Source organism: Carlito syrichta, unplaced genomic scaffold (assembly GCF_000164805.1).
Source record: "Carlito syrichta isolate Samal-C Ts95f unplaced genomic scaffold, Tarsius_syrichta-2.0.1 Scaffold287897, whole genome shotgun sequence".
Taxonomy (NCBI): domain Eukaryota; kingdom Metazoa; phylum Chordata; class Mammalia; order Primates; family Tarsiidae; genus Carlito; species Carlito syrichta.
The window spans coordinates 23,212-36,700 of record NW_007231993.1 but is presented as its reverse complement, the minus strand read 5'-3'; the positions used below and the strand labels follow the sequence as shown (position 1 = coordinate 36,700).

General features: G+C 38.6%; 1 pseudogene; it reads left to right on the top strand.

Annotated features, from left to right (window-relative positions):
- The first annotated feature begins 980 nt into the window (after positions 1-980).
- LOC103255165 lies at positions 981-12,871 on the top strand (annotated as a pseudogene).
- Positions 12,872-13,489: the final 618 nt, after the last annotated feature.

The window sequence follows — 13,489 nt, the reverse complement described above, 5'->3', positions numbered from 1 at the left end:
TTACAAAGATTGGTTCCGAAAAGTAAATGTGCAAAGTTATGATCTCCTCTGAATGTCAACAAAACACTCTAATCAGAGAATAAAGAACAACAATCAAATGAGCCTAAAAACAGATGCAGAAAAAGCAATTGACCATATTCAATTCCTTTAAGAACAAAAAATCAGCAAATTTAGAATAGAGTGAAATTTCCTCAATTTGGTAAAGATCACAGTATTTTTATTGATGATTTTGAAACAGAATTTGACAAAAACAGGAATAGGAGAGTCTATTCTTGTACATTTGTAGAGAGAAACAGGATTGAAAAGAGAATATATTTTATGCCTATAAGAAGCCCTTCCTGAAATTATTATGCATCATGGAAGGTGCATAACATTCTTAATACTCTGTCACTGATGGTTGTAAACATGGGCAAATATTATGGGGAAGTCTAGAAAAATAATAAAGAATAGGAACAAACAAAAATAATACCTCTTAGATCCTTCTCATGAAACTGTGTAAAAGAGAGATCTATATATAGTAGACAAGTGAACTACTCCAACTAACTAACTATACAATGTCTCTCTGTGGGGCAGGGATATTAGGACAAATGATTACGTTTATTTCCAGCTTCATTGTTGAGGTGTTCAATATGATTTCATGGCAAAGTATCCATAAGACACAGACTAGGTGACCAGATTCCTATCAGGGAACCTTTAGGTGGCTGACAGAGCATTTTTGGTACCCTTAATATAATACAGAATATGCTAGTCTTAAATTATCAAGCACAAAGTTGAATGTTCACTAAAAGTCTCCTTTTCCTACCTCAGGAATTGAAATCATGACATAGCCTAATTTGTTGCATTTGGCAGAGTGCCTACTTTTTCATTTTTTTTAATGGAAAGAAATTATTGTGTGGAATCAAAGATACTCATCCTTTCATCTGAACTTCAGGTAGGAATGAAGAGCACCAGGTTGTAAAGAACAACAGCATCAAGGGACTATGGACATTCAGCACAGGAATCCTGTCATCCACTTTGGCCAGTCTGGCCCAATGACTTTCCCTCAAGAGGCTCAGAGCAATCTGCAGAAATTTCTCAAAGGGGAACCGGTGATTCTTGGGGTAAGTCTCTTGAAGGCCATTTAAGGATATTGAGGTGGTATGTTGTTCCCCTAAATTGACTGTGGGTTAAAGCTACATTAAGTATAAAAAAGAGTATGGAGGGTGATGGAAATTCTCACAACAAGAGAATAATGTAAGCCTTTAAATAAAGAGACCACACATACCATGGAGTTAAATTATCTAACTGTCCTGGAATTGGGAACACTGAGTGAATACTTAATACCAAATTATAGTTCTGAGTCAATAGCACCTTTCAAATGTAGGGTAAATAAGAATTCTAAGAGAAAAGTTTTCTTTTCCTACCTCAGAGGCACTTTGCTGTTCTACAGGTGAGCCAAATCCTGATCGGTCTGATGAGTGCTTGTCTGTGGATTATAGCAAATGTCTTCCATTCATTTCATCCTTTGCCAACATTTCCAAATATAATTGTATTTTCCTACTTTTACCTTTTGGAACCAATCCTTGTAAGTACATTGAAATCACTTTGACTTTTTCTATCAACTAGAATGTGTATATAATTCTTAATTTTTCTCATCACAAAATGTCTTTGAGACCAGAATTTGGGTAAAAGTGTTGAGAACCATTTGGTACTGGGGGAAAAAAGAGTACAGATGATCCATTCACAAATTAATTCATTTAACTCTATTTTGGTGCAGTTGATCATAACTGGAACCCTGTCTATTGTGTCTGGAAAGAAAATCACAAAAGGCATGGTGAGTTTCTCTCTAAATGTAAAATATTTAAAAAGTACACAATACTCAGCTATAATTTCTGAAATGACCAATCCCTCCCTGGTGTCTCAGGTTTTACACTTGTCTTGAGCTGAGGTCCCAACATAATCCCTTTCCCCCAGCCTGAGTTAGGCTCACGCAAGTCAACTTTCTAGTTTTGGATAGCAATTCTACATAATTTGTCACACGTGTCCATTTTCCCTGTATTTTAAATATGGAACATACAGATTTGCAGACACATCACAAGTACTTCCCATTTTCAAGAATGTGGGAATGTGAACTCAGTTTCTGTTCTATTTCAGATTTGTGGCAGCATCGGAATAAACACCGTGGGAGCTCTATTAGCAGGAGTGTCACTAATATTTCATGCTTTCTGTTTTTTTATTACTGTCACTTTTCTCATATCAGACAACTTTGTTCGTTTTTTAATGATGGTAAGTATTTCCAGATCCGTGGTAAGATTTTTTAGTATATAATATTATAAGTTCAAATTTATTTTCATCTCAGATGGTGATAGAGTCAACTTTAAGGACACCTGAAGAAAAGTGTCCAGAACTTGACTCTGAGTTAACTAATTTATCTATACTGTGAATTATTATTATGGTTAAGACTAAGTATACCAGATGAAGCTAAATAAAACCTTTATTTAAGATGATAGCAGATTGAGTGCCAAGGAAATTATTCAACATTTTTCAATCCAGTCTCAACTAAGGTCAAATGAAAGAAAGTCCAGAGGTTTTCTTCCATTCTGAACAAAGATAAGCCAAGTTCATGATGCTCTCTGAAGACTGTATTTATTTATTTATTGTTTGTTTGTTTATTTATTTTTGAGTCGGAGTCTCATGCTCATCCAGGCTGGAGTGCAGTAACATAGTGACAGCTACTGCAGCCTTGACCTCTTGAGTTTTCAGGCTTTCCTTCCACCTCAGTCTCTCAAGTAGGTGGAACTATGGTCTTGTGTCACCATGCCAGGTGAATATTTTGATTTATTGTAGAGATGAGGGCTCACCATGTTGTCCAGGCTAATCTTGAACTCCTGGGCTCAGGGAATCTTCTCGCCTCTGCTTCCCAAAGTGCAGGGATTACAGGCTTGAGCCGCCACACCCAGCCAAGATAGCATATTTAACTCAACCCACCCTCATTACTGAGCATGTATGAGGTGAAGATTATATGATTAATACATGAAGGATTCTAAAATTGTCTACATTTCAGTAAAGGAGGGTTTTCAATGAGCACACATCGATGAAGTTAATTATATCATGAAAAAGTGGACAACAGGAGCTCACTTCAGATTATTTGTGTAGAAATTAAAAGAAAACAAAGCTGCACATTTCCAAGTCTCTACATTGTAATGTTTAACTATAATGTTACATCTGTACTTAGAATTGATCAGTAGGGAAAGCCAGTGCAAGATATTCTACCACCTTTGAGTGTGTGTCTACCAGTTATGAATGGAAACAAGCAGTGTTCTAGGCAAGAATTTACATTTCTCAGTCCTGTAATCTTTTCTCCATTGTGTGGTTTTAATTGGCAGGGGCTTACAATTGTGAAGTTAATGCTCATCTTGCTTGAACTCATCATCTCTGTGACTCTTTCAGCATTTGGATGCAACGTTGTCCTTTGTGATGTGATCCCAGTGAGTGTGTGTGTTTCAGGTCATGTGAAATGTGTTCTAGAATATTCTCAGTCACGTTTATATTAACCCCATTATCTGTTATATAGACAAATCACATAAAACCCCTGAGAACCTGTTTCATATGACTCATCAGTGTGGGAAGCCCTTAGTGAACATCTTTTTCTCTGGGATCCATATACACAAGGTTAGATTAGGCACTAGTTGAGGGATGACTGGGTGTGTGTGGATGTGTAGATCAGAGGGAAAGAAAAGTCAGCCCAGAGGGGATCTGCAGAGCCTATTAGGAGACCTAGGACCATGGGCAAACGAAATGCCACATGCTCATCTGGTGTGTGTTCATCTCCACAGGTGGTCATTGATTTATCCTCCAATGAACGTGGATTCTCCACAGCCGCTCGATATGACTATGAAGAGGTGGCTTTTCCACCCAGTGCAGGTGTTTGATATTTCTCTTCAACGAGCTAGACTTATTTCTGGACTTATTCTAACTTGTATCTTTGAAAGTATATCAATGTCCAAAAGGTTAAGAGGGCCTTTAAAGGGGCCTCGACAAATAAAGCTCATTGATGTGTTGATGTGAACTTTTCTACACCTCCTTCTCTATCTACAATATGATCACATCATCATCATCATCATCATCATCATCATCAGAGATGGGGTCCCACTATATTGTCCAGGTTGACCTTCAACGCTGGGCACCCCTTGGTTTCCCAAGTAGTGGGGATAACAGGAGAGTACCACATCCCCCAACCAACATGATTACATTTGATCATGAGAAATGAAGCATAGTATTTATCTGTATCAGGAATAGCATCATATCAGCTTGCTTGGCATGAGAAAACAGATATGTCAGAGAGATTGTAGGTGTTTTAGGACACCGGTCCACCCTTGAGGAGCATGTATCAAGATCACTGACCCACATAATTTCTAGAAAGCCGTAAATTTTAGATCATAGTGTAATGCTATTTTGAGTTGTGAAATGGCTCAATTGTGACAGAGATTTTTGATTCTGATATTTTTTTCCACAGTGCATAAATGTCCCTGAAACACATCTGAATTGAAAATAAACCTTGTCCTTAACATCTTACATGGTAGTAGGCGTAGATTTCCTTATTTACTTTTTTTGTATCATTGTAACATTTTATTGAATAATATAAGGTTAGTCAAGGTGTTTCAACATCAATATCCTATAGCTATTATCCTACAAGTAAAATAGACAAATTCACACTTTTTTTTTTGGAAAAGTGCTACTTTTTTAGTCATTGCTCCTTGTTATGCATAGGACTAGCTGAGGCCAGTATGTTTCAGGTGGTGAAAGAATTCACCAAGACAGCTATGAATTTAGAAAGGCAGGTTTATTAAAGGCAGAGGACAAAGACACACTGCAAGGGAGTTGTGAGAAAGTCAGCAAGGGAGGTTGTCCAGTGCCAAGAGGTCATGGCTAGAGGGAAGTTTTATAAGGCTGTGCTGGGAATTTTGTGCAGTACCAGGGAAGTTGCCTATGTGAAATATGAAGGGTCTGCAAAAGGGAAATTATGGGGGTGGGGGGCTAAAAACTATGGCATTTATTCATTAAAAAGTGCATTTTTTCTTACGTGTTTAAACTTCAGTCACTTTCAAAGCACTCTCTGTTTATGCAATACAGCTATTAAGACCCTTTTTCCACTGCTCAAAACAGTTTTGAATTCTTTGAATTTGATGCCTTTTAGTGCTTCTGCTGTTTTTTGCTTCACCTTTTCCACACTGGCAAAACCTTTCTCTTTGAGGACTCTTGCATCTAGAGACACAAAAAGAAAGTCACTAGGATTGAGGTCAGGTGAATAGGGATAGTGGGTCATGCTGTTTTTGTCAAAAACTGCTCAACACTCAACAAGGTGTGGTCAAGTGAGCTTGTAAATCACTCATCATGAAACGAGCAAATGTGTTGAAAGACTCTACAAGCAAAACTTAACTGAAGCTGAAAGCAGCCTCTCCCAACAATGTTGGTTTGTACAGGGATGCCAATGGGTTCCTAGAACACTTACCTAATGGGGGAAGCCCGTACAGCAAGGACCTTACCCTCCAAAAGATAATTCAAGGTTTTTGGGGTCCCCTCTTGTAGCTATGCGATGTCCAAGGGATCTGGAAGAGGGAAGTTATCTGTGTGATGTACGAAGGATCTGAAAATGGCTGACTGATTGTGGAGTTCTATTTCTTAAGATGGGGTTAATTTACAGCAATGGTTAATTGCTTGTCCACTTTTAGTGCTCAGCTAATAGTCAGTTTGCAGCAATGTTTACAGAGATCACTAAGCTTTTTCAACTCTTACTGTGGTCAATATATTCCTTGTAAATTTCACCCTGAGGTCCCCTTTTCCCAGTATAACTTACCAAACTGTTACTGCCCTATTTGGACCTTATATTTCTTCTCACTACTCTCCCTGGTTCTTATTCTCCCTTACCTCATGGATTCTGATCCAGCCTGACATTTAATTATGAAAAAAGAAACGGTTGAAGATCTGATCCATTCAGAATTGTGATGGGTAAAAGGCCAGTTCAGCATCTTTTCCAGAGACAACGTATTGAACCAAATCTTCTCAATGAGAGTATAATCATACAGTAAAGACACTGTGAGAAATGTAGGGATCACTAAAAATATTCTAAAATTAATGACTACATGTAAATATCTCGACAAGGAAGCATTGGCTGATTTGCATATTTTCTTATACCCTTGACATAAAAAAGATAGAAACTCATTTCATGTACAGTAAAAAGTAAATAATAATAAACTCTTTTCTACACCATAGCTGTCAATGGGTTGGAACAGTATACAAATGTGACCTATTCTAAAGGATGGGAGAACTTTTACAACCTTTTGAGCTGTATCAATCAGTTAGGATGAATGCAGCAAGACCCTGGGGTGTGAATGGGTCCTACAGCTAACATACAAGTCCACCGTACAATTTTGTCTGAAGTCCCCTATATGTTTCAATACAATGCAAATTTATTGCAGAGGATTATGACTGTGATTTTCATTCTTTCACTGTTTGAATGTATCATCTGTGTCTCTTTTTGCTTTTGAGCGGGCTTGTGCATAAAGTTCTTTATCCATTCCAAAGATGTCACCCAGAGGTCCAGCAGGTAAAGACTCTGGTTTATTAGAACTTACAGGAGGTACCAATGGCTGCTGGTTCATGAAGAAAGAATCCATGCCTCGGGACAGTACAACAAGCAGGTTTTTTGTTTTTGTTTTTGTTTTTGAGTCAGACTCTCACACTGTCACCCAGGCTGGAGTGCAGTAAATAAAGTGTAGTGATGTGATGTCTAAGGGATCTGCAAGAGGGAAGTTATCTGTATGATGTACGAAGGATCTGAAAAATGAATGGTTGATTGTGGGGTTCTGTTCCTTAAGATGGGGTTAACTTACAGCAATGGTTAATTGCTTGTGCACTTTTGGCGCTCAGCTAATGGTCACTTTATAGCAATGTTTACAGAGGTCAGTAAGCTTTTTATCTATTCCAAAGAAGTCACCCAGAGCCACCGCAGCGTCAACCCTTCCGCCTCAGCCTTCCAAGTAGCTGGAACTACAGGCGTGCTACCAAAGTCAGCTAATTTTTTTTTTAATATCGTAAAGACGAGGTCTCACTAAGTTGCCCAGACTGGTCCCAAACCCCTGGGATCTGGCAATCCTCTCACCTCGGCCTCCCAAAGTGTTGAGATTATAGGCTTGAACCATCGCACCAGGCCAGCAAGCAGATTTATAGTTAAGTAAGTTAATTATACAGCTGGCTACGTGATGATAACAATCATAGTGAGCAAGGATGTCATCCATGTTGTTTTGAACTCTGCTCAATTAACTTCACTCCAAGTTACTGGGAATATGCATATCCTGCAGAGATCAGCCTTGGCCAGAGGCTATATCCTGCTATATCCTGAAGGAGGGACAGAAAGAAGACACATAAAAAAGAAAAGGATCAATGTCTGGAATTACCACATGCTCATTCTCTCATTGAAAATAATAATTGGTTTAGAGGGGCATTCTCCTCAGAATAAAAAGCATTAATTGCTGTAAAATGACTAACAGACATTATAATACCTAATGGAGGTTGAAAAACTTCCTATTTTCTCACTCTTCTTAAAATGTATTTTCTTCATAAGACTTACACACGAAAATGGGATTTTTTAAATTGTGTACTCTAGTGTACACTAGATTTGAAGTGCAGTCGTAGTTCAAGAGACTAAAACAAGTTTCCTATAATGCCACTTCAAAACAAAATGTATGTAAGATAGAATATTGGTTGCCATCATTCTGAAGATAGAGAAAGTGATGCTGTTTCATGTTTATACTCAGGATGGTCCATACCATCACATAAAGAAAGAAGACTTATTTTTGATTTTTAAAAAAGCATTCTTAATATGTATTTTGCTCATAATATCTGTAAGTAGGTCATGAGAGCAGCAAAGCAAGGGTGTGGACACAGGCAGATACAATGTCAAGCCATCACACTGGGTCAAACATTAGATGGTCTATTGTGACTGTAAATCATTTCCAGATTCAGTGACAAAATTTTCTGGTATTTATACAAGTACAAAACAATGGCCTTAATATTTTACTCCAATCTCCAATGGGCTAAATACAGTACATATTAATAATAAAAGACTACCTGAAGAAGGAAAGGGTCTTGACATTCACTCAAAGAATAAATTTCTTTGTGCTGTAAATTATTGGTGATATTCTACATGAATATATTTAGTGAAGTTAAATAAAATCTTTATTCAAGATGAGAGCAGAATGAGTGCCAAATAATTAATTCACTAATTTTGATTCTAGTCTCCATTAAGGTAAAAATAAGAGAATTCTAGATCTGATCCATTCAGAACAATGGTAAGGCACAGTCTAGGATCCTCTCTAGATATGTCATATGTAACCCAAAATGCTCTAAAACACTGGACATATGGTGAAGAGTAGCATGAAATACTCAGGGATTCTTTCACTGTATGTTTGTTGCTACTGAGTTCTTAAAAGAGAGAAAGGGAGTCTTAACAAATTCCTAAATTCATAAGCCTTGATCGAGCAGTGTTTTGATAATGCGCAGGCTCCTTTTCTTCTTCGTCGTCTTTTTTTTTGTTAGTTTTAAAACAAAATTTTAAAGAGAGAAGGAAGAAGAAAGATTCATGGCAGAAAGACCTGCTGTGGGCAAGTTTCTCAAAGAAGAAAAACTGCCTCAATCTCCTTAATAGTAGTAACATCAACAAAAAAGATGCTCACCTTCTACAAGTACTTAAATTGTGTGTAAATTAATGTGAATAAAATGCACACTTCGAGTTTGTATATTGCAGTGGTTATTTATGTCTATCTACATGTAGAGATGACCTGAATGGAGAGCCAGAGTAGAAACAGTACTGCCATAGCAAGTGTTTCCACAGGTTAATAATGAGAGAAAGCAGGGTCCATGGTATGATCCTTCCTTGCTTAGTCCCAACATAAACTTACCTGGCAGTGGATTTGTATTGTCAAGGAATTCCCTCAACTAGTGTCTGGTCTCATCTTATGGATGTAGATGCATGTATCTAACTTGGCCTTAGCATCATCTCATTCTTTCTAGATTTGGATGTAGTGCTGAACCTTTACATATTTTGTTAGATTTATAACGGTGTACTTTATTGTTCTTTGGTATTAGTATAAATGTCATTTTTAAAATTTTAAAGATGTGGGATACAATTCAGGGTTAGGTATACAAACATGGATTATGCAGGTACTCTTGTTGATGAGGTGTTCCCATCCCTTCCCTAGCAGTTTCCCTCAACTGCCAATCCCACCTCTCCTCCCCTGGCAGTTTCCCACTACTGCCAATTCCTTTCTTATAGTAGTAAGATAATTGTTCAAGTTTGCTTATGATTGAGAACATATGGTACTCTTCTTTGTTTCTGTAATAGATCACTGAGTATGATTGACTCCAAATCTATCCAAGCTGTTGTGAAGTCCATATGTTTGTCCTTCTTTATGATTGTGTAATATTCCATTGTGTATATGTTACCACATTTAAAAAAATTCAGTCCAGCTTCGATGGGCAGCATGGTTGGTTCCATGTTTTTGCTATTGTGAATAGAGCTGCAACAGACATATGTGTGCAGGTGTCTTTTTTGTAGAATGACTTGAGTTCCTCTGGGTATATTCCCAATAGGGGAATTACTAGGTCATATGGAAGGTCAATTTCTACTTCTTTCAGAAATCACCACACTGTCTTCCAAATAGATTGTGCTAGTTTGCATTCCCACCAGCAGTGTAGAAGCATTCCTTTATTTCCGCATCCTCGCCAGCATCTACAGTTGTTTGTTTTATTAATGATGGCCTTCTTACTGGGGCTAGGTGGTATCTCATGCAGGGCTGGTTAAACATTTGCAAGACCATAAATGTAATTAAATACATCATCAGATGTGAAAGCAAGAACCACATGATTATATCATTAGATGCAGAAAAAGCTTTTGATAAAATCCAGCATCCCTTCTTGATTAAAAACCCTCAAACATCTGGATATAGAAGGAACATACCTCAAAACAGTAAGTGCCATTTATGATAAACCCACAGCTAACATATTGCTAAATGGACAGAAACTGGAAACATTTCCCCTGAAAACTTGAACAAGAAGAGGCTGCAACCTCTCACCCTTCTTGTTCAACATCGTGTTGGAAGTCCTAGTTAGGGCAATTAGACAAGAGAGGGAAATCAGGGGTATCCAAACAGGAAAAGAGGAAGTCAAGTTATCCCTCTTTGCTAATGATATGATCCTATACCTTGAAAATCCAAGAGAATTTGTCCAAAACCTGCTTGCATTGATAAAGCACTTTGGCAAAGTCTCCGGGCACAAAATAAATGTGCAAAAGCATTGTTACACACCAACAACAATCAGGCAGAGACCCAAATAAAAAACGCAATCCCATTCATAATAGTCACAAAAAGTCAAATATCTTTGCATCTTTTGAATGCTATTTTTTATTTTAAAAAGTTTATTGCTAAAGTATAGAGATGCGGTTGTTTCCCAAACTTGTCTACATTCACTGACTAGTTCCAGGTGATTTTTAAAGAAAAGTCTTTGGGATTTTCTACCTAGACATTAAGACTTTTATTTATTTTTCCTGCCATATTGCATTGGCTAAGAAAACCAGCAGATGTTGAATAGAAATGTTGAAAGTCGATGTGATAATATTGAGGTACAGATGGGCATATCCAGTCTCTCACCACTGAATATGTTGCAATTGTAAGTTTACTGGCGATGACTTTTCTGGGATGTAACGGAAATTCCCAAATAGTTCTAGTTTGATGAAAGTTTCTCTCTCTCTCTCTCTCTCTCTCTCTCTCTCTCTCTCTCTCTGTGCGTGTGTGTGTGCGTTTTTACTCCGCCACCCAGGCTGAAGTGCAGTGGCATACTCATGGCCATCTCAGTGTCAACCTGCTGGGCTCCGGCAATCCTTCCGCCTCAGCCTTCCTGGTAGCCAGAACTACAGGCATGCGCTACTATGCCCGTGTAATTTTTTGATTTATTGTAGAGATGAGGTCTCACCAAATTCCCCAGGCTGGTCTCAAACCCATGGGCTCAGGCGATCCTCTCTCCTCGGCTTCCCAAAGTGCTGAAATTACAGGCTTAAGCCACCGCTCCCAGCCTGAAAGTTTTTAAAATCATTAATGAATGTTAAATTTTGTCAAATGTATTTTCTCTGTACCAAGATTACTTGAGATTTCTTATTTATTCTGTCAAAATAGTGAATTACAAGCACTGATTTTTTATTAAACCACTGTTGCCTTCCTGGAATAAACCCCATTGATTGTGGTGTAGTATTCTTTTTTTTTTATTGGATTTGATAACATTTTATTAAGGATTTTTGCATCAATATTAATAAAATTGGCCAGGCTCAGTAGCTCAGCCTGTAATCCCAGCACTTTGGGAGGCCGAGGCGAGTGGATTGCCTGAGCCCGCTGGGACCCACCTGGGCAACTTGGCAAGAACTCGTCTCTACAATAAAAAATAAAATATTAGCCCGGTGTGGTAGCACGCACCTATAGTTCCGGTTACTTGGAAGTCTGAGACGGAAGGATCGCCGGAGCCCAGCAGGTCGAAGTTGTGGTGTCTGGGAGCATATCACTGCACTCCCAGGCTGGACGACAGAGTGAGACTCCAACTCAAAAAATAAATAAAACACAATTTAATGGTGTGGGTTTTTATATTTTTATAATATCTTTGTTTTGTTTTGTCAGGAAGGCTGACCTCATAAAAGAAGGATTTTTATGTAGAATTGTTTTAATTCCTCTCTAATATTTGGTAGAATTAACCAATGATTTAATGTGTAGTTGGATATTTGTTGTTGGAAGAATTTTGTCTATACACTTTTTAAATAGATACTCGATCATTCAGATCATTCATTTTCTTGAGTCAGTTTTATAATTTGCATATTTCAAGTAATTATTCTACTTTCTCCAAGCTTAAAAATTTATTGTCACACATTTGTTCATAATATTTTCTTTTTATCATTTTCAATATCTGTGGCATTGCAGTGATGCCCTTTCTTTCATTCTTTATATTATTATTTTTGGTCTTCTCTCTTTTTTCTTTGGTCATTCTGAACAAAGTTTGATCACACTCCTAGATTATGATTGTAATGTTATATTAAAAAGTCATATGTTAAGACTTTGCTGGTTATACTTGTACCTGACCATTGCTAGATATAGATGTATCATTAATCGATACAACAGAGCAACTGGTGGGCCACCAAAAACTGGTGGGTCACCAGCAGAGCAACTGGTGGGCCACCGGCAACTGGTGGGTCGCCAAAGAATGAAGAGGCCCGCGCCAATGTTGTTAAAATGGCAGACTCATTTCCTGGGCAGACCAATCAGGAGACTGCTGAGGTTGGGAACCTCTTGGGTGAAGAGATGGTGGATGTGATTCTTTGTGTCGCTGGAGGATGGGCTGGTGGCAATGCCAAATCCAAGTCTCTCTTTAAAAACTGTGACCTGATGTGGAAGCAGAGCCTGTGGACATCAACCTTTTCCAGCCACCTGGTCACCCAGCACTCCACAAAGGAGGCCTCCTGACCCTGGCTGGTGCGAAGGCGGCCCTGGATGGGACTCCTCAGATGGTCAGGTATGGCATGGCCAAGGGTGCTGTCCACCAGTTCTGCCAGAGCCTGGCCTGGAGAAACAGCGGCATGCCACCTGGGTCGATTGCCATCACTGTGCTCCTGATTACTCTGGACACCCTGGACAGGAAATCAAAACCTGAGGCCGACTTCAGCTCCTGGACGCTCTTAGAATTCCTAGTTGAAACCTTCTATGACTGGATCATCAGGGAAAACTGACCAAGCCCAGGAAGCCTAATTCAGGTGGTAACCACAGAAGGAAGGGCAGAGTTTACCCCTGTGTATTTTTAAGCCTCATCTCAGTACCTGTGAGGGCCTACCAGAAAAGTCACTAACCCATCTTGGTGTGGCCTTGTCCGGCCCTATGTTTTCTGTAATCCTGTTCATGGTACATGATAGTGAATCTTATTTTTCTCTCACCTAATGTGCTCTCCTGGGACAATGTAATAAGTTTATGTGGAATAAAAACGTGTGGGAGTGGAGGTCTACAAACAGTATCCAGGAGTCTGTGTTGACTATGCATAGAACAGCTCCAGCTATGTTGGTGTCACGTCGGGTTGTTTTTGAGACTCTGTTTAAATCTGTCTCTGACAGTGGCTGTCAGTGACTTGTTGGTACGGGGGACATTTTGAGGGCTGAGTTAGTTTTGACTGTCGTGTTTATGTCATAGACATAGTTTTTGTAGTCTTGAATTAATCTGCCTTAAAACTCCTTTAGTGGTGTAAGCAAAATCTCATGGACTCTGTCCCAATGTCCCTTCTCCTGTGCGGTTGCCAAGTGACCAAAAGTTAAGTATGCAAGATAACTACTTGTGTTTGGAGTGTTTTTTTCCCTAATAAATGTTCTTCATTAAAAAAAGGTGAGGGCAAAATGAGTGCCAATTAGATTACTAATTTTGATTCCTGTCTC